Source organism: Cervus elaphus, chromosome 11 (genome assembly GCF_910594005.1).
Source record: "Cervus elaphus chromosome 11, mCerEla1.1, whole genome shotgun sequence".
In the NCBI taxonomy this organism is placed as follows: domain Eukaryota; kingdom Metazoa; phylum Chordata; class Mammalia; order Artiodactyla; family Cervidae; genus Cervus; species Cervus elaphus.
In genome coordinates, this window is record NC_057825.1 from 93,788,740 (window position 1) to 93,809,475 (window position 20,736).

The 20,736-nt window shown below is 49.2% G+C and overlaps 1 long non-coding RNA gene across 8 annotated transcripts in view; it reads left to right on the top strand.

The window, feature by feature from the left end:
- The window catches only part of LOC122703920, a 42,774-nt gene extending 37,491 nt beyond the window's left edge, over positions 1-5,283 (top strand). For 7 of the 8 annotated variants that reach the window (XR_006343659.1, XR_006343656.1, XR_006343662.1 and 4 more), the window contains one exon: positions 3,686-5,283. This is a non-coding gene — a long non-coding RNA (uncharacterized LOC122703920). Of the gene's footprint in view, positions 1-3,570 lie in introns of all 8 variants that reach the window. The other variant, XR_006343661.1, reaches the window with a different exon arrangement.
- The last annotated feature ends 15,453 nt before the right edge of the window (positions 5,284-20,736 follow it).

The following is a 20,736-nucleotide window of genomic DNA, read 5'->3' on the forward strand; positions in this document are numbered from 1 at the left end:
ATACTGTGAGTTCAACGAGAAACAGTATCTCTATCTTCTGGCGATTTGTGTCTGCCTCTCTTCCTCTATTTGTAAATTGCAAACAATATACAATTCTTGTTAACTTGACAAGTCATCTTTTTCCATGATTTTTTTTTTTTTTTGGTCCCAATGGTACATGATCCATCTAATCATCCGAGCCGTGGTGGGGAAACCTGAAACAGGTGTTCATTCCCTGCTACCTCTAGTAAGATTGAAAAAACTCCAGGCTTTATACTTAAGAAACCCAGGACAAATCCTTCTCATAAATGTGTCAAGCCCACTTTTCACTCCTGTCTTTTTCCATCAGCTCTCTCAAATTGAGTACTTATTACTGGGGTGGGAAGAAAAGGCAGCAGCAGGCCCATTACAGCCCCTCGCTCAGGCCTGCCAGCCTCCTGCTCCCTCTGCTCGGCTTGGACACTACGGGTCTGGTGGCTGCCTGCATTCATTTTTAATCTCTGGTTTTTGACAGAATGTGCTGGTTCTTGTGGGTGGGGGAGTCTCTCAAGTTGATTTAAGGTTGAGTTTTAAAGCGGTCCAGTGCTTCAGATGAGTGGCGAGGAGGAGTAAGAGGCTATCAGCATCCTTGATGACTGCACTTAGGAGCTTGGATGTAGAGAGGAGCTTTGGGTGGCTCAGACGGTAAGGAATCTGCCTGCAATAAAAGAGACCTGGGTTTGATCCCTGGTTGGGGGAAGGTCCCCTGGAGAAGGGAGTGGCTAACCCCTTCAGTATCCTTGCCTGGAGAAACTCATGGACAGAGGAGCCTGGCGGGATGATGTAATCCACATGCATCTCCCCAGAGGGTGTACTGATTCTATTCTGATGCTCTCGCCAAAGGGATCTGAGGGCCTTGGGGTAAACCTTATGCACGTATCCTAGACTCCGGGGTTCACTTACAGGCTCGTCTGGAGGAATGAGACAGAAGGACACCTGATAGCCACCTTCCTGTGCCGGACGGTCTCATAGACCAGAACATCGCCCTCAGAACAAAAGCACATTCATGCTGGGGAAGCCAAAGGGGGTCAGCATTTCTTTATCTGCATCAACTTGGAGGGTATCAAAGAGCAGACTTGGAAAGGACTGTAGAAATAACCTGCCCCCCACATTTTTGGGGTACCCCTGGGTCTTCAGTGCAGTGTCCCCCTGTCCTATGTGTTCCACCCTTTCTCTTACACTGCTCCCTGCCTTTCTTCAGCCCTGTGGCGGGCATAGAGAACCTGTGACTAAAATTCTTGGTTTCAGTTCTGGCTTCTTCCCTGAGCTTCCTCCCTTCACATGACCTCTCTGGCTTCCCATTTCATCATCCCTAAATGAAAGAGTCGAATGAGATGAACTGTAAGATCCCTTCGGGGCTTCCTACGTGGCTCAGTGGTAAAGAATGCAGGAGACGAGGGTATGATCCCTGGGTTGGGAAGATCCCTTGGAGGAGGAAATGGCAAGTCACTCCAGTATTCTTTCCTGGAGAATCCCATGGACAGAGGAGCCTGGTGGGCTACAGTCCATGGGGGTCTCAAAGAATCTGACATGAGTGAGCAACTGAACAACAAGATCCCTTTGAGTTCTAACAGTTGAGGAATTATTTTCTCCAACATCAGCTCACATGAAAGTCAGGGGAAGACGTTCGTGTCTTGGAGCCCCTGGTTTGACTGTTTTTCATGGAAACAAACATCTAAACCAGCACTTCCCAAACTTGCATGTGCATTCAGATTGCCTGGGGTTGGTGTCTGGCTCAGGGGGTCTGGGGTGGAGGCTGGGCTCCTGTTTCCCTGGCTGCTCTCAGTGCCTGGGAGCCAGGCTGAGTAACGAGGCCTCAGACCAGAGGCTAAGCGAGGGCCAGGGCTTGTCTGCTCTGCTCCTCGGTGGCCCCCACACCGCCTGGCTCAGAGCGCTTGGTGACTGGAGGTTTGGATACGTGCATCCTGGGGGGCGGTGTTCAGACAGAAGTCTGAGCCGTGGACCACTGGCTCCTGAGCCACGTCTCAGCCTCGCATCCTCCACTTTACTTCCTACGGGACTAGAAGGTTTCAGTCTCACCAGGCGCTGTACTGGGGGCTGGAAGGTTTTAGTCTCACCGGGCGCTGCACTGGGGTAGCAGCAGGGGACAGGCAGAGCCGGGGGGAGGCGCTGGAGGGGAGAAGCAGGCGGCCCTGCCCCCTGCATCCTGGCTCCTAGCCAGCTGCCCAGGACCGCAGCTCTGAAGATTATACTTTGTGTGCTTTCTCTTCCCCTTTGGTTCTTTCCTCTCTCTTTTTTAAAACTTTATTTTGTGTTGGGGCATGGCTGATGAACAATGTTGTGATAGTTTCAGGGGAAAAGGGAAGGGACTCAGCCATACATATCCATGTGTCCATTCTCCCCCAGCCTCCTTCCCATCCAGGCTGCCATGTAACATGGAGCAGAGCTCCCTGTACTATGCAGTCTGTCCTTGCTGGTACTTATTTATTTTTACTTGCTAGAGACATTACACTGAACATCACAGCAATTAAGACTTGAAGCATATAAATCTATGTGTTTGGAAACAGGGGCTTCAGTTTCTGTGTGCATGTGTATACGCGTGTGGGCACACGTGTCTATGTGTGTGCACACACGTGTGTATGTGTATGTGTGTATATGTGCATGTATGTCTGAATGTAAGCTCTTTGGAGAGTGGAGGGTGTGGGCACACCCCATGTCCCCTTTAAGACAGATTCGGGGTATGAATACACCAAGTAAGGACATGAACTCTCTCTCCTGAAGGACAGACCCTTTCTACTTGTAGTCTACTTTTTCTTCCGAAAGGAGCAGCATGGGGTACGGAGGCCAAAGGGAAAAGCACAGATGAGTCTGATCAAAGTTGCCATTTGGCAAGTAACTCTCCGATCACCATTCGAGACTTTGGAGGCTCTCGCCTTCATCTTCCTGTCTTTCTGGGACTTGTCTGCCTCTTCTGCTCCTTTGTGAGCAAAGGGCTTGCCTGGCAGCTCAGAGTGTAAAGGATGCATGCCATGTAGGAGACCTGGGTTTGATCCCTGGGTGGGGGAGATCCCCTGGAGAAAGGAATGACTACCCACTTCAGTATTCTTGCCTGGAGAATCCCACGGACAGAGGAGCCTGGCGGGCTACAGCTCAGGGAGTCTCAAAGAATCCGACGTGACTGAGCGCCTAACTCTTTTACTTTCTGCTCCTTCATAATCTGTTCCACTTGGTGAGTCCACCCCTGCTTGCCTAGCTCCCTCTTTATTTTGATTTCTCTTCTCCTGTCATCCTGCTGGTTTGGTTCAAAAGGCAATGGGTATCTCCTAAAGCATGGTGTTCTTGGTCCTACTCTCAAATACAGGAGTTTATTAAAGGGTGGATCGTCAGGCTTTCTGGAATGTTCATTCTAATCACTAAAATATTTTGAGCACAAACTCCCAATATACACGTGCCGGTTTATTATTTGTTATTTCTTGTGCACGGATACTATTGTATTAATAGATGAAATACAAATAAATGTGAAAATTCAAAACGATGAGTATTTTAAAGAGATGTAGACTTTCTAATATTCTTTTCCCTTGTCCCACACAGTCCCTTTGGTGACCATGGACAAGAGGTGGAAAAAGACTTTTGCAGTCTAACTTTAGGGGCCCCAAGGATGCTACAAACTCCTTGCCCCTTCTCAAGGCAACCCTTCCTTCCACAGCCACCTGCCACCGCAGCCGCCTGCTGGCCTCCTGGGAACCACAGGGTGGAAGTCGCTGCTGCAAGTGACCTGAGCTGTTTCTCCCCTCGGTTTCCTTCCATCCCTGCCCTGGCTTGCAGGTCTCACTGCAGCTCTTGGAGCCATAGCTGTCTCCTCTGTCCTGTGTTGCCTTTCTTGTGGAGCACCCATCCTCGGCCAGCCGAGCCCTTCACCCCGTGGGAAGCTCTGGCCCCTCTCTGCTGCCTGTGGGCCAAGCCCTGTTTGGACTTGGACAGTGGCCTTCCAACTGTACAAACACCTGCTTGTTATCACCAAGGGTGGATGGTCTTCTAGGATTGGTCCAAGGTCTCAGTCAACTCTTAAAAGGCACAGAAAAGCGAGGATGGGAGACATACAACATGGACTGCGTCTGTGTGACAGAGCGGAGCCTAGCGGATGGGTGCCTCCAAGATGCAAGTTCTTAGGAGCGGAGATGCCCTGACCCCCCTCCACACGCGGCATCTGGAGCCACGGCTGTTCAGAGGAAAAGGCTGAATGAATGAATGGGATATGATATGCATTTGACTTTGACTTGCTGATAACTGGGAAGCTTCTTCCACTGCTTGCTCTGGTTTGGGATCTGACAGCACACTGTCATCCTCACTCAGGTTGTTTTCCTTCCAAACTGGGAAGATGAGACTCAGCTTCTGAGTATAGTCTCAGTGATTAATTCAAACCAGAAACTGTGAGCTTAGGGCAAGAAATGTCCTTCTGTGGTTTCCAGCATCTCCTCGGCCCTGTAGCCTTGGAGCCTTGACAGTCCCCAATGGGAGGCCTGGCTTCTTACTAGAAATTGATTTCACCATCATACTTTTTTTTTTCCCTTCTGTATCCAGACATTTTTTTTTTCCTGGCCAGCTTTTTAAAACCCTTGGCCTCAAAATCTTAGTTCCCCACATCCGGCTCCCCCACCTCAACCCACAAATAAACTGTCACTTGCTTTGGGCTTTCTTTCCAGTGCAACCATCCCTGCTTTGTAAAAGAAATGACAAATTAAACAATTTTTAAAAACTGTATGATTCCTTTTATTTATTAATTGAAGTATAGTTGATTTACAATGTTGTGTTAATTATTGCTATATAGCAAAGGGATTCAAAGGTATATATCTGAATATCTATCTATCTATATATACACATGCTTTTTTTTCAATATTCTTTTCCATTATGGTTTGTCATAGGATTTAAAAAAAATACTGAATTTGTTACAATATTGTTTCTGTTTTATGTTTTGGTTTTTGACCTTGGGCATGTGGGATCTTAGTTCCCTGACCAGGGATCAAATCCTCACCCCCTGCTTTGAAAGGCAAAGTCTTAACCACTGGACCCCCAGAGAAGTCCTTAGTGCAGGATATTGGATACAGTTCTCTTTGCTGTACGGTGGGATCTTGATGTTTAACAGTTTTTTTTTTAAATTGTAATAAAAAAGTACAACATACAATTTATCATCTTTACCATTTTTAATTGTACAGTTCAGTAGCATTGAGCATACTCACATTGTTGTGAAAAAGAGCTTTAGAACTTGCAAATCGGAAAGTCTATCTCCGTGAAAGGACAACTCCACTTTCCTCCCTTCCCCAGATGTCTGGTACCACTTTCTCTTGTTATGAGTTTGGTTATTCTAGATACGAGTGGAATCATACAATATTTGTCTTTTTGTGACTGGCTTATTTCGCTTAGTGTAATGTCTTCAAGTTTCATCTACATTGTATAGTATCTTATGGGATTTACTTCTTCTTTAGAGTTGAATAATATATAAGTGTATGTACACACTGTATTTTCTTCATCTATTCATTTTTTGATGGACATTTGGGTTTCTTCTACCTCTTGCTGCTGCCATTCAATCACACAGTCGTGTCTGACTCTTTGTGACCCCATTGACTCTAGCCCACCAGGCTCCCCTGTTCACTGGGTTTCCCAGACCAGAATACTGGAGTGGGTTGCCATTTCCTCCTCTAGGGGATCTTCCTGACCCAGGGATTGAACCCATGTCTCCTGCATCTCCTGCATTGCAGGAGGATTCTTTACTTTCTGAGTCACTGGGGAAGCCCCTATTTTAGTTATATATTACAGGGATTTTAATGAAAATGACACATTGAAAAGGAAAGATTTACATAAAGCTTTCTATTGGAGACCCATGAAGACAGCTGAAAAAAAAAACAATTTGGACATTTTCTAATTATAGGTAATTGGTGATGGAATTTTATTAATCTTTTTTTTTTTGAGTTTTTTTCGTGCCAAAAGCTTTTTCCCTTATTAAAGTAATAAACAAGTGTCTGCCTAAAGCTATTATTTTATGGGTCAAATAGCTCCATCTTTGTATCAGTATCATAAAATTCTGGTTTTAATAATTCAAAGTTATGGGGCCTATCTAGAATTTCTTATGAGAAACACACAGAAATCTAGGATCTTATAAAATGATTTATCTTTCATTCATGTTTTAATCTTACTTTTAGTAAAACTTAAATGTTAGTAGATACAGCTGGTATTGTGAAGCCCTGGTCAGTAGGTAATAAGTAAGTTATCATTATCTACAGCATTAGAAGGGCTTCCCTGGTGGCTCAGTGGTAAAGAATCTGCCTGCAATGCAGGAGACCTGGATTTGATCCCTGGGTTGGGAAGATCCCCTGGAGGAGGGCATGGCAACCCACTCCAGTGTTCTTGCCTGGAGGATCCCGTGGACAGAGGAGCCTGGTGGGCTGCAGTTCACAGGATCCCAGAGAGCTGGACTGAGCTGAAGCCGCTCAGCTGCAGCAGCACAGAACTAGAAACTCCTTAAAAACGAAACTGCCGAGCAAATAGGAATTGCCTGAACCTCTGAGGCATCCCACTGAATCCATTCTAGTCCCTCAGGTCTTCTGTCCTTAGACCATGGTTGGGGTCTCCTGAGACCTCTGAGGAGCTTTAAGCATGACCTCCCCTGTCAAAAGATTACTGTACACCTTCTTTTATGCAGTTAAGCCATCAGAGTATCACATTTACCTCTAACATCTTTGCTTTGTGGTTTTAAAAACCCCAAAGAAGAATTCTTCTGGAATAGATCTGTCAAGAGTCTGAGCTTGGGCTCTCTGATTCCCCAGGGCTATTTGTGGCTGGTTCATCTCTCTGAGGGTGAGAGGTTCTGTCTTACTTCACTTGAGGTTCAAGTTTTCCCTGACAGCAGATGGTGTGATCCTCGCCACTGTGCTCTCCTTAAAGGAATAGATGGGATGTAAGAGAAATAGAAGGGCAAACTCTGTAAGTATGATCACCTACAGGACATCACTCATATGCAGAATCTAAAAAGAAATGCTACAAACGAACTTATTTATGAAACAGAAGCAGACTCACAGACTTAGAGAAAGAACGTACGGTTACCATGAGTAACCATAGGGGTGGGGGGGCGTTGGGATGGACACGTACACATCGCTATGCTTAAAATGGATAACCACCAAGGGCCTCCTGTAGAGCAGTGGGAACTCTGCTCAATGTCACGTGGCGGCCTGGTTGGGAGGGGAGTTTGGGAGAGAATGGCTACATGTGTATGTATGGCTGCATCCTTTCGCTGTCCACCTGGAATTATCACAATATTGTTAACTGGCTATACTCCAGTGGGTTTCCCAGGTGGCACTAGAGGTCAGTACAGAAGACTAAAGAGACGCAGTTTCTATTGTGAAGACCCCTGGAGGAGGGCACTGTACCCCACTCCAGTATTCTTATCTGGAGAATCCCTTGGACAGAGGAACCTGGCAGACTACAGTCCATAGTGTCCCAAAGAGTCAGACATGACTGAAGCAACTTAGCATGCACGCAGAATATAAAATAAGAAGTTAAAGAAAGAGAAGTAGAAGGACAAACTAAAATATATGGGTGTGATCCAGAGGAGAAAAAAACAAGCCAGTATATGAAGTGTTGTAAGAGTAACATGAATTTTAAAAGCTGCACTGAAAGGTAGTGACACAGGCTTGCTGTCCTGACGACTTCGGGGTCGTGCTGCTCAGAAAGGGGGAGCAGGGGGATGCGTGGGGAGCCCTGGGAGCCCTGGGGGCCCTTGTCACGCTCTTGCCCAATACCCATGCAATCAGTACCATCCTTAAGGACTTCTGTACACAGAGGATGGAGTGAGTGAGGGTGGTCAGCTCCCTGCTGCCTCTGGAACACTGTCCACACGTCCCCTGACCATCACTGTCTGGAAGAGAGCATAAAGCCAGTAGAGGAGGGCTTGTTCCATCGCCTGGCAACTCACCCAATTCAGGAACTGGTTGAGTGTCCTGGAGGGACTGGTGAGTGGGCATCCAGGCATCTCCCTCATCTCTTTCCTGGCAGCTGGGCTCCCCAAATACAAACATTGGGCCACCCTCTCTGCTCCACTGGAAGGGAACAGCTGGGGAGGGTTCTCAGGAGGTTGGACGAGACCATCAGGCTTGGCACACTGGGCTGATGAGACGTTGAAATATTTATTTTTTTGAAGTTCAAAAGTCCTTGTCTGCCTAGGCTGAAGTCTGTGGACATGAGAGGAATTCTTAATCAGAGGGGGCCTACTTTCACTTACTGATGACCTTGGCGTGCAGCAGGCAGAAGGCAAGCGGTGATCTCTGCCTACATGCTCTGTCGAGTGTTTTTTTCCGTAATAAAACAGAAAGTCTGGGAAACAAAAGAAAGCAATCGAAAAAACTCGCCTGTTCGGTGGCCTCTCCTTTGTGCTTGGATGAAATATTTTCTCACGTGGGTGAAAATGGAAGCAAATAACTTTGCTGTTTTACTTATTTTTATTAAAAAAAAATTTGTTTGGGGGCTGCAGGGGTCTCCTTTGCTGCACGCAGGATTCCTCTAGTTGCGGCCAGCGGGGGCTACTCTCTAGCTGTGGTGTGTGGGCTTCTCGCTGCGGTGGCTTCTCTTGTTGTGGAGCATGGACTCCAGAGCACAGGCAAAATAGTTGTCGTGCATGGGCTTAGTTGCTCTGCAGTTTGCGGGACCTTCCTGGACCAGGGATTGAATATATGTCCTCTGCACTGGCAGCTGGATTCTTAACCTCTGGGCCACCAGGGAAGTCCCAACTTTGCTATTTTCAAGTAGACTTTTTATAAGAATCATGTTTAATCTTAAAGATGCTTGTTTCTTAATTCTTTTGAGCATCTACTAAAGGCAAAAGAAGAATTGTGTGGGATTATTCAGATAATTCAGACACAAATGCTGATTTTCCTTTAAGTGTGTAGACAGTGGGAGAAAAGTGTAGCTACATCTGCCGTGTGCATTTGGAATACTCTTTTGGCCTTACCCTCAAGCCAAGTCGCCCATCAGTGGAAACACATTCGTTATTTGTTATAAAAATGGGCCTCAGCTTTCGGCCTACAGTGAACAACCGTTTTTCTTTGGTGTTCACAGTAGTGAGTAATTTGGTATTTACACGTTTCGATCCATCATACTCAACACTGATCACAGAGGAAGATGGAGGTCCCCATCTGGGTATAAGGTGACTCCTGCTTGCGGGCCTCTCTACCTGTCCAGTTCCAGCACCTCCATTCCCCAAGGGACCCCGTACTGCAGGGAAACTTCCTCTGTGTTCTCAAACCCGGCTGGCTCACCACCTCCTCCCCGTCCTCCTCCCCGGCTTTATATCAGCTACGCGCTCCCGACTCCCTCCTGACTGCTCTGCGGACAGCAGCCTTCCTGGGTCCTCACCGGAGCCCCCTCCATCCTCATCTCCTCCTCCCTTCTTTCTGACTCATCCACCGTCTACCCTATCCCGTGCTGAGAAGGGCATCTCTCCTTTGGGCTCTCATTTCCTCCTCTTCACGTCTCTAAAAGACCACCTTTTTCTTTCAAGGGCACAGATATTCACAGAGAGCCTCAACTGGGATTGGTCCCTGCCAAGATGGTGAGAAAACACAGTCCCAGCCCTGGTGGGGCTCACGTTCTAGTGGAGGAGAAGGTAACAATCATGCATATGAAAGGATACCGGGTGGAGTGGTTAGAAAAACATGCAGGGGTTTTCCTGTCCGACTTTCCCAGCACTCTGTGAATCCTGAGAACAGGTCCTGGGGGACCCAGCACAGGGTATTCTCAAGGCAGTAGATTGTGAAGGAATGAACAGCTACAAGGAGTGTTCACTGGACGTCTGAACTTCATCCCAGTCTTTCCAGCACTGGAGGATGTAAAAGGAATAAGAGCTAATTTTACTTGTCTTTCCCGATGGAAAGTTTTCTCTCCTCGAAGAACATCTCAGTGGCATTTTCAGAGATGAAATGAAATCTTTCCTCTGATTGGAAAATCAATGTTGGTTCATACAGACAGGCACATCCCTATAAATGTCTTTTGTCTGCCGATGACCCCCCGTTTACGTCGATTGCCCACCAGATACGTGGAAAGTGACGGTTCTGTACTACAGGTTTTCATTCCTATTAAGTGCTACGGCATGTGATCTTGAACAAACATTTGTAGTCAATGTTTGATCAAAAGCCTGATTCGATCAAGTAAATAAAGCATTAGAAAAAATAATTTCCTTCCTTTTGCTAAACTAAACCCATTAAGATGCTAACACAAGTAAGGCTGAGGACAAGGGACGTTGAAAACAAAACAAGCGGGACCCATTGCACATTTGCATTCGGAAATTAATTGATGCCCTAATTACTTGCTGGTGGAAACATAAATTAAGCAAATATAACTTAGAGGAAGCTTTTTGACACCTACAGGACTCTCCCCTCTAAAGGAAATTGTCATAATGGTTCGGTGTGAGGGTTTCCTTTTGCTGTCTTCCTGTGATGGAGGGAAGACAGAGGTTGAAGCGGAGCCCATGGAATTGAAACAGACTCCAGAGAAAGAGACAGATACTTCCCAGGTGGTTCAGTCCGTAGAGAATCTGCCTGCCAATGCAGGAGATGTGGGTTCAGTCCCTGGCTGGGGAAGATCCCCTGGAGAAGGAAATGACAACCCATTCCAGTATTCTTGCCTGAGAAATCCCAGGGACAGAGGAGCCTGGCGGGCTACAGTCCTCGGGGTTGCAAAGAGTCGGATATGACTGAACGACTAAACCACCACCACCACCAGAGAAGAAGACAGATGCAGGTGGGTGCTCGTAGTTTTTCCCTGTAAACTGTCCAATGCAGCATGGTGGGACCAGGAGCAGCTTTGAAGTATTACTATTAAGTGGGACTCCACCACCCAAACTTGGAACCAAAAGGTTAAAGATGCAGTTAGTGTGGAGCTGTATTCATCTTGATGACATAAATAGGGTTGAATGGTTGGAGTGCCGGCTCTATCAGCTTTCTGGAACACTGTGTCCGTAGAGCTAGAGGTTTCTGGCTTCGGCTGGAGTATTTCTTGCTGTTGTATAATTAGGCATATATTATCGATGACCTCCCTCAAAAGCTTAGGAAGCAGCACAATGATGCTAAACAACAAAGAGCTCCAGATTTCAATGACTTACATCATTAAGCCCCAGTTCTGGGGCTTTGGGTCAGCTGTGGCTGGGCTAATGTGGGCTGGGTTCAGTTGGGAGGCTCTCCTCCAGGTTTTGGGACCAGTTGGGACAACCTTGCTTCAGGCTGTAGCTAGCTGGAGCTCAAGTTTGTTTCACCAGCCTTTCATTCTGCAAGGATTGTCTGAGGGCTTAGAACTGTATGGACTGTGATCTTTCCAAGGTGGAGGCAGATACTCTCAGAGGAGTGAGTGTAAACACACATGTATTAAGGCCCAGACTCCAAATCTACATTTGATATGTGTGCCCACATTATATTGGCTAAAGGAGGTCCAGTGGTCGAGCTCAACATCTGTGGGATGTAAATTCAGGAAGTTAATTCAGGATGTAAATTCAGGAAGTAAATTCAGGGCTGCCTTTGTGATCCAGTGGCTAAGACTCTGAGCTACCAGTGCACGGGACCTGGGTTCCATCTAGTTCCCTGGTCAGGGAGCTAGATCCCACATGCCACAACTAAAGATCCTGAGTGTTGCATTGAAGATTGAAGATCCTGTGTGCTGCAAATAAGACCTGGCATAGCCAAACAAATAAATAAATACGTTAAAAAAGAAAGTAAATCCATGCCATGGAAGTCAGTATTGTATGTGTTTGGGACATGCAGTGAATGTTTGCTGAACAGTAATTTAATCTACCATGACTACACACATGCTTAGTCGTGCCCGACTCTTTGTGACCCTGTGGACTATAGCCAGGTTCCTCTGTCCATGGAATTTCCAAGGCAAGAATACTGGAGTGGGTTGCCATGCCCTCCTCCAGGGGATTTTCCCAACCCAGGGACGGAACCTGCATCTCTTGCATTGGCAGGCAGATTCTTTACCACTGAGCCATCTGGGAAGCCAACCTATCATGAATACCCATATGTAAAAGAAGACCTTCATTTTCCGATTGACGTCTTTCACAGAAACTGCTTAAAGTTTGCTCCTTTTTCTTTTCTGATGAGTTTGTTAGTTATAACTGCTTGAGACTAGTGAGAAAGACCTTCTTTGAGTAGGACAGAGAATTTAGAAAGAAACATGGGCCAACCTCCAGCAACAGTGGCCTGGGGTGATCTGGTTGACTCTGCACCCTGCTGTTGGGATGTGGGCGAGCAGGCCTTACTCGGCCTGGGGCAGTGCGTGGAGCCGTTGGGCACAGACCGGCCAGGCAGGAATCTGGCCGGGCAGGAATCCCACCTCAGCGGCTGTGTGTGCGACTCCCCTGTTCCGATGACAGCACCTCCTCTTCCCTGTCACCAACTGGCAACCCGCAGCAAAGGATGTTTTTCTGATCATTTTGCATTCATTAAATGCAGCTGTCACAACACGGGATGCGAGGATGCATGCAAAACTTTTCTGCCACGTCAAAATAAAGCTGAAGAGCGTTTAAAAAAGGAGCTGAACTCTTTGAAGCTGATTCTCAAGGAATATAGGAAATTTCGCCTTTTGTTGTTGACAATTGAAAGTGTTCCCTTGCAACACAAATTAAACCTCGGCCGGAGCAAAAAAGGCATCATCATTCATGAAAAATCTGCAGCAGGAGCCATTTGGCCAAGCAGTAGGCCAAGTGCGATTGTGCTGCTCCTGAGTCTCCACGACCCAGAGTCTTGACGTTCATGGGCCTGGCTGATCCCTGATAATGGTTCAAGGGGCCGAGTGATTCCTTGACTCTCGAAGAAGTGTTATAAGAATAAAATCACCATACACCTATTGCATACCCCATTAGAGAAGAAAGCCAAAGGAATGGATTCTGGGAGCACGGCACACACTGACTGAACTGGACTGCCTGGGTGTAGGTGAGGGTCTTCCATGGACTTGCTGTGGTCATCAGAATCCCCTTCTGATTCCAGGTTCCCATGGGCCTGCGTGCAAACCAGTGTAAAGGGCTGTGTGCTCACTAATGTGCTTCCTGATGCAGTTGTGTGTGTGTGTGTGTGTGTATTCAGTTGTGTCTGACTCTTTGTGACTCCATGGATGGTAGCGCTGGAGAAGGAAATGGCAACCACTCCAGTATTCTTGTCTGAAAAATCCCATGGACAGAGGAGCCTGGTGGGTTACAGTCCACGGGGTCGCAAAGAGTTGGACATGATTGAGCAACTACGCACGCACACTTGGACTGTAGCCCACTGGCTCCTCTGTCCACAGGATCCTCAGTCAAGAGTACTGGAGGGCATTGCCACTTCCTTCACCAGGGATCTCCCCGACCCATGGATCGAACCTGAATTTCTTTCATTTCCTGCATTGACAGGCGGGTTCTTAACCACTTTGCCAGTTGGCGCCTCTTAAATTTCTTGTTTTCTAAGTGTCAATCTTTTTCTTAAATATTTGATTGTGCTGGATCTTCGATGCTGCGCATGGGCTTTCTCTAGTTGTGGTGAGCGAGCTTCTCATTGCGATGACTTCTCTTTCTGTGGAGGATGGACTCTAGGCCCTCAGGCTTCAGTAGTTGTGGTGCCCGGGCTTAGTCGCTCCACGGCATGTTGGATCCTCCCAGACTGGGGATCAAACCTGTGTCTCCTGCACTGACAGGCAGATGCTTAAACAACTGGACCACCAAGGAAGTCCCCAAGTGTCAGTCTTAACTTTGGACCAGCTCAGAAGTTGACCCTGGGTTTTGCTCCTCCGAGAAGTCTCTCCCCTTGAGATAAGAGGAGAGCGTCCTGCCAGCTGAAACGGGCCAGGTCCGTAACACCTGATGCGGCGGGTCCTCTCTCGTGGCACTTCCTCTCTTTCTTCATCATGCTCTGCATACAGAAAGGCCCAGAACACATCCTCGAGGTACAGATTTTTATTCGCAATTTTGAAAGTCTATTTTACTAAAAGCTTTCTTTGCAGTTAAAAATGAACATGGCTCTTTGTACTTTGAAGTATTGCCCCAAATATGAGTATATTTGTCCTCTTAACTCCATCATGGCTGGTTAATTTTGCAGAGGAATTAGAAACCACAACCATACACATGCTCTCAATGCATCATACAGCTTGACATATCTATCTTTTGTTTTTTTCTATAAACTTTATCAATAAAATATTTTGGAGCAAAACAAAACAAAACAAACAAACTGTGTGGGCTGGGTAAGGCCCACTGGCTGTGTTCCCTCTGTGGAACCCTGGTCCACCTGGACGTGATCACTGTTGCGATGACTCTGCTCAGGGGTGTTTATCTGGCATCCCCGCTAGACTGAAATTTGTGGAGTAAGACTCGGGTTATCACGTGTGTAGCCCTGATGGTGTGATGTAGGGCTGGTTCTGAAATCTGGTGGAGAGCAGAGGGGAGAAAGGAAGGAAGAAGGCGGCTTCTAGGGGTGGGCACATGTCCACATCAGGAGACACAGATATAGATGTTCAGCCCCTTGCTGTCCCCTCCTTCACCTCTAGGCACACACCCCAGCCTCCTGGCACATGGGCAGGAGTTATCAAGAAATAAGAGCTGCACTTACGTTGTGGGTCTTTGTGGTCTCGGTCAGAGTCCAGCCAGGAAAACCCCCTACCTAGACATCACTTATCTTTCAGGGCCCACCTAAGATCCCCTCGGATAGATCCTAAAGGGGGCAAGAGGATGGGGTGGGCTGAGTCCCAGCCCCATGGCCCTGGAGCAGAGAGAGAAGGACGGGTATACTGCCTGGTGACCGTGAGAGCGCAGCTTGACGCATGAGCTATGGGCACCGATGACTGCGTGCTTTGGGATGACCTCAACGGGGACCCCAAGGAAGAAAACGTAAGAAATGCAGGTGCCGGCTTCACTGTGCTGCCTCACGGGTGAGGAAACCCACAGCCTGGAGAGAGACGATGAGCGTAAAGGAGTCGTGGGTGGGAAGCCAGCATTCTCTAGAGTTGCGGTTGTCGTGCTGGGAACTGAGCAGAGATCAGAAAGGAGATGTCAAGGGGGAGGTGGAGGATGGGAATGTGCAGAGCCTGGGGTGTGGCCCTGTCCCAGGTGACCTGTGAGGGACCAGAGGCCCTCCATCCTCCTACGGAGTGAGGAACCTACCTGCTGCCTGCTTCATTTATACGCAAGCACATTTTGGCTAGATTTGATTTGAGGTTAGTAGAATCTACCAGGGGCTTCCCCAGTGGCTCAGCAGGTGAAGAATCTGCCCGCAGCACAGGAGACACGGGAGTCACCTGTTCAATCCTTGTCTCAGAAAGATCCCCTGGAGGAAGACATGGCAACCCACTCCAGTATTCTTGCTTGGAGAATCCCATGGACAGGGGAACCTGAAGGACTACAGTCCATGGGGTCACAGAGAGTCGGACATGGCCGAAGCGACTAAGCACAGCACACAGAATCTGTTCGATTTGAATTTATCTGATCTAGTTCATTGACTCTTGGAGAGGCAAGGTTGGTTGTGTCTCCTGCATGCAAGAGACCCCTTCCAGGATCATCTTCCTCCCTGCTGACTGCCCCTCTTTTTTTTCTGCACCTCCACCCCCATGGAAACCCCCTTCCTGGAGGCTGTCCTTGGAGATCCAGCTTGAAGTTGGTCTCTCCCATCGATCATGTCCTGTCTTAGGCTCCTGCTGTGTTCCCTGCTAACACGAATTATAGTTTGTAATTAGCTTGCGTCCCTGTTTCATTATTTGCTTGCCTCCTCCAGGAGAACACGGTGATGCTCAGAAAGGGAGCGCCGAGGCTGGTGTTTAATGGAACCGACACATGAACACGGCTGAGTGGATATCACAGCGCGTCGTATAGAGCTGAGTAAGATCCATTCCTTTTCTCCAAGACTTCAGAATATCGGGAGGAGCCACACAAGCAGATAAGGATCAGGACGTGGCAGGACAGTTCCAATCTTGAGTGATACCACAGAGCGCTTGTGGAAAGGGCTGCGTGGCATGGGCTGGTGTGTGGGGAGGGTCTGCTCTTCCTCAGGTGAGAAGGGCCAGCAGAGAAGCAGGGCCGGTTCATGGTGTCAACAGAAAGAGGATCAGCCTCCACCCACAGCTGAGAGATGCTCTGCCTGCTCTGTATTCTGACCCCAGTTATGTTGTGTGTACACATGCATGTGTGTGCATGTTGTGTGTGCACATGTGAACACATGTGTATGTGTGCATGCATGCGCACATGTGTGCATGTGTTTGCGTGTGTGTCTGCGCATGTGTGTGTGCGCCCTGAGCCTGGAGGAGCAGGTGACTTTGGTGTCGTGGGCAGGTGCCAGCCTGTTGGTGGGTTGCCCTGGTATCTTCTGGTCTGTCTCCTGCTTCTGGCCCATCTGTTCCTCCCTGAAATCAAGCTGACTCTGCCATGTCCTTCTCGATAGGGACCCACATGCCTGTTATTCCCAAGGGAGTGACAGTCACTGACACCCAGTCGAGAGGCCGCCCTGCCAGTATTCACCCATATTAGCCATGCCTCTCTTAATGGGGCTGTGTATATACCTTTCATTTCAATAAGGAAACATTCACAATTTGGTATAATGGGGACCTTTTCTGAGTATTCCTGAACACTGTGGAGGATAATTCAGAGGGCTTCAGGATTTGCTGAAACCATGAGTGGGTCTCAGAGGGTTAACAGTGCTGGCCTGGAAAGGGACCCCGACACGGCAGCTCCCGGGAAAGGACCCAGCCTGACCCCAAGATTTAGGGCTCTTTAGCACGGGGAGGACCACCCTGGCCTTGGGAAGTGCTAGCACTGATTCCTTCATTACTGAGCGCTTCAGAAAACACAGTGTCCCTGATTCCCTTCTTGGAAAGATGGAAACTTTAATGTGCAGTTAATTAAATGTTGTGTTGATTTGCAAGCCCTGAGCTCTCAGAGGCCCCGGGGAGGTGGAGGCAAGTTGAGAAATCAAACAACGGAGGACTGCCTGTCCCCATCTGACCACAGAGAGGGCGGCACTGTTTGCTCCCGACGCCCAGGGGGCGATGGAGGCGCCCGGTGACGGGGACCGCGCTCCAGGCACGGGGCTCCCACTCTGTTTACAGCGGAGACAGAGAGGGGCAGGCAGAGCCCTAGAGGGAAGGGGGCTGGTTCGACCCTGCCTCTGTCTCTGCTGCTTGCTTTCAGAGGCATTCTTTTTTTCTCCCCCCTTAGTGCTTCAGCACTTCTTTGTACTGAGCAGAGCTGTGTCAGGCTGGAGTCTTTTCACACAAACTGAAGAACCCAGCTGTGGCTCTGGATCAGCCTGCAGAGATGCAAGCCTCTTGTGGCACTGAAGTTTCTGGGGGCGGCTTGGCCGCCCAGGTGGGCTCGCTGTGTCCAATGTGGTGCTAGGTGCCTGGGTGGCCGGGATGCTGCGCATGGGTGGGTACCAGTGGGCCTGCGAGGAGAGGGAGAGGGGGGAGGGCTTGCTGGAAATCTGAGCCCCCAGGATGGGAGGCGGCATGGGGCAGGCCCCAAGAGCCCACTTTTCCTTCCCTGCCCCACCCCAGCATTTTAGGGATGGGGGCATGCAGGCAAGAGATTCAGTGGCTCGATTTCTCAAGAGAAAGCATGGTTTGCTCCAAAGAACGAGCACCTGTTAACAGTGACAAGCTTATCATCCGCTTGGCCCTGGCGAAAGGCACAACTTCTGTAGTTACCAAATGACAACTTGCAGGGTGATCTGCCGCCAGAGCCGGCTTTCCTGAACCCCACGCCTGGCAAGAATCAGGCGCCAGGACCCGAGGCCCATACGCTTGTCTGATATTTGGGTGTCCCAAGCCCTCACCTGCTTCCCTTTCTTGTGGTCCTCTTGTTTGAGATGCCCCAGAGAGCCGCCCAAGCTTCTGGGCCTGACTTTGGAGAGGGTTGGCAATGTGACTATATTCTTATTATGAATAAAAATTTTAAACCCAAGCTGATAAACATATTTTTTTTTCACACTGAATTCATCAGGAATACATTAACATTTTCTAAAAGGTAAAGACAGAAGAAATGAAAGAATTGTAAGGAGTACATTAGGAGGTACTTGGCCATTAGGATCCCCGTTGCCATCAGCTCCTGTGCGCACGCCAGACCGTCACCCCGCAGAACTCGGCGCTCAGGGAATTAGCCCGTGGAATAATTATCACCCCGGATGAACACACCAAGAGCTGGTTCCCGTGTGTGGCGAGCCATTCATCCTAAGAAAGAAATCTGGAGTGAAAGCTCACAGCATATTTTACACAGGTTCTGTAAAAGGATCCAGGCAAAACAGGCTTTGCAACATTAGTTATGAGCATATATGGGAAAAGCAGTTACTTTCTGTGCTGACATATGGCTGACTTGGTACCATGCCCAGGAATCTCAATGCTCCCCCCCCACCCCCGCCCAAGAAGGGTGAGCCCAGGCTTCCTCCTTCGCCCCGTTGTCTCTGGGACCCACAGCACAGGCAGCTTGTGGCTAGATCACCGGAGAAGTAAAATCGCATCCACGCGTGCCAAGACCAGGCTGCTGTGGGCACCGGCAGTTGGCAGGTGCCACCATCCCCGTCTGCGATAATGATTTTTCCTAAATCAGGGAAATTATGAATGGAGCCCAAACCCATCTGCTTAACATTCAAGCGCGGTGACGGGCCCTAGTAAGCAACAACACAAAAGCACAAGAACGCTTCTGTCCTGGGGCTGCTTCCAGCCTCCGAGGACAGAAGGTTGATCTCGGTCTGATAATATTCCACAACCCATGTAGACACACCTCCGGAGTGTCTAGCGTGGCGAAGCAGACACTTGGGGTTTTGTTTTGGGAGAGACGGGCACGTGGCCACCGGCGATCAGGTGCTCATCCATTCGCTCGCTGGTGTATCTGAGCCTCACTTGGTTCACTCCCTGCGAGCCGGTTCTGTCCTCACCACGGGGACACAGAATGACCTGTGTCTCTAAGGAATCAGTCTTAAAAAACAACCGATTTATGTATTTATTTGTGGATGTGCTGGGTCTCCGTTGCTGCCTGGGTTTTCTCTAGTTGTGCAGATTGGGCGCTCTTCTCTAGCTGTGGTGCGCAGGCTTCTCACTGCGCGGTGCACGTGGGCTCAGGAGTTGCAGCACGTGGCCTCAGGAGTTGCAGCACGTGGGCTGAGGAGTTGCAGCACGTGGGCTGAGGAGTTGCAGCACGTGGGCTGAGGAGTTGCAGCACGTGGACTGAGGGGTTGTAGCACGTGGGCTCAGGAGTTGCAGCACGTGGCCTCAGGGGTTGCAGCACGTGGGCTCAGGAGTTGCAGCACGTGGGCTGAGGGGTTGTAGCACGTGGGCTCAGGAGTTGCAGCACGTGGCCTCAGGGGTTGCAGCACGTGGGCTGAGGAGTTGCAGCACGTGGGCTCAGGAGTTGAGGCTCCTGGGCTCGAGAGCACAGACTCAGTAGTTGTGGTGCACAGGCTTAGTTCTGTGGCGCATGGGATCTTCTCAGATCAGGGATCGAACCCCTGTCCCCCTGCATTGGCAGGTAGATTCTTTCCCACTGGGCCACCAGGGAAGCGCAGGGATCAGTCTTGCGGGGAGGACAGACACTACAAAGCCACCAGGTGATGCGTGATCCATTTGTGCAGAGTCCTCAGAGGGAGTGAGAACCCTTTTGAGATTGGAAGGCTTCCTCCCCACCTGGGAAGGCAGGGAGCACTCAAACCTTCTGAGTGAGGCTGAATGGAGGTGGAGAGGGCCATGCCTCTTGGTCAGGGCCCACCTGGCTGAGCCCCCAGGTTAGGATGCTTCCTATCTGCCTCCAAATGAGGGACCCCCTACTTCAAATCTTGGTTTCCTCGCTTGTAAATCCAAGATGGTGATCCCTCTTCCTGGGGATGTTCTGGGGCTTCGTGGGGAACTTTGTGCAAAGACCTTCATGGGGCCCCAGTGGTGGCGGATGCAGATGGTGGTAGTTGGTGTTACTGTGGGAAAAGGAGCCCCCGGGGGTGTGGAGTCCTGGATGGTCTTCAGCATGAGGAAGACCCTCTGAGATCTTTGTTTTGTGAAGGATGCTTGGGGGTCATTTATGACCTGGATTAGGAAAGAGAGGCATGGAGGGCATGAGCTGAGGCTGCAAGAGCAGGAAGGGATGCTGAGGCCCCTGGACTCATGCTCACGAAGCCTCTCTGCGCCAGGGAGGGGGCGGGGAGGAAATGGATTGGAGATGCATTTGAAAAGTGAAATAGACCAGGTTGAGAAAACAGACGGAGAGAGAAGAAGAGAGGGAGAGAGACAGAGAGACAGAGGCAGAGGAGGAGAGGTGGGGGGATTTTCGTGGTGAGGTTGATGGTGATGACGTAGAGTGAGATGAAGAGGAAGGCAAGGAGCAAACAGGGTGGGAAGTCATGAAGAGGGGCTCCCCCTTCTGCCCCAGGCTGACAGCCGCTGTCCAGACAGCTGCCACTCTTGCCCCCAATCCTGCATTTCTCTGAGCTCCCACGCCTTCCTGAGTGAGGCCTCAGAGATGAGACAAGGCCCCAGCACGTCCTGGTCTGGCTGCTGCATGCCCCGGAGTGGAGACCAGTGCTCTCCAGAGTCTGTGGTCTGACTCAGGAGGTGCCCCTTCATCCTCTGTTATCAGCATCCTCCAACACTTTGGGCACGGCAGGTGGAGGGGCTTTTAAACCGTGACCTTTGGATTCTGATGACACAGCTCATTATATTATGGCCTGTTGCCTCTTCCAGGCTTCCTGATTTGCAAAGATTTTCTTTTCCACTCTTGTTGGGCACACA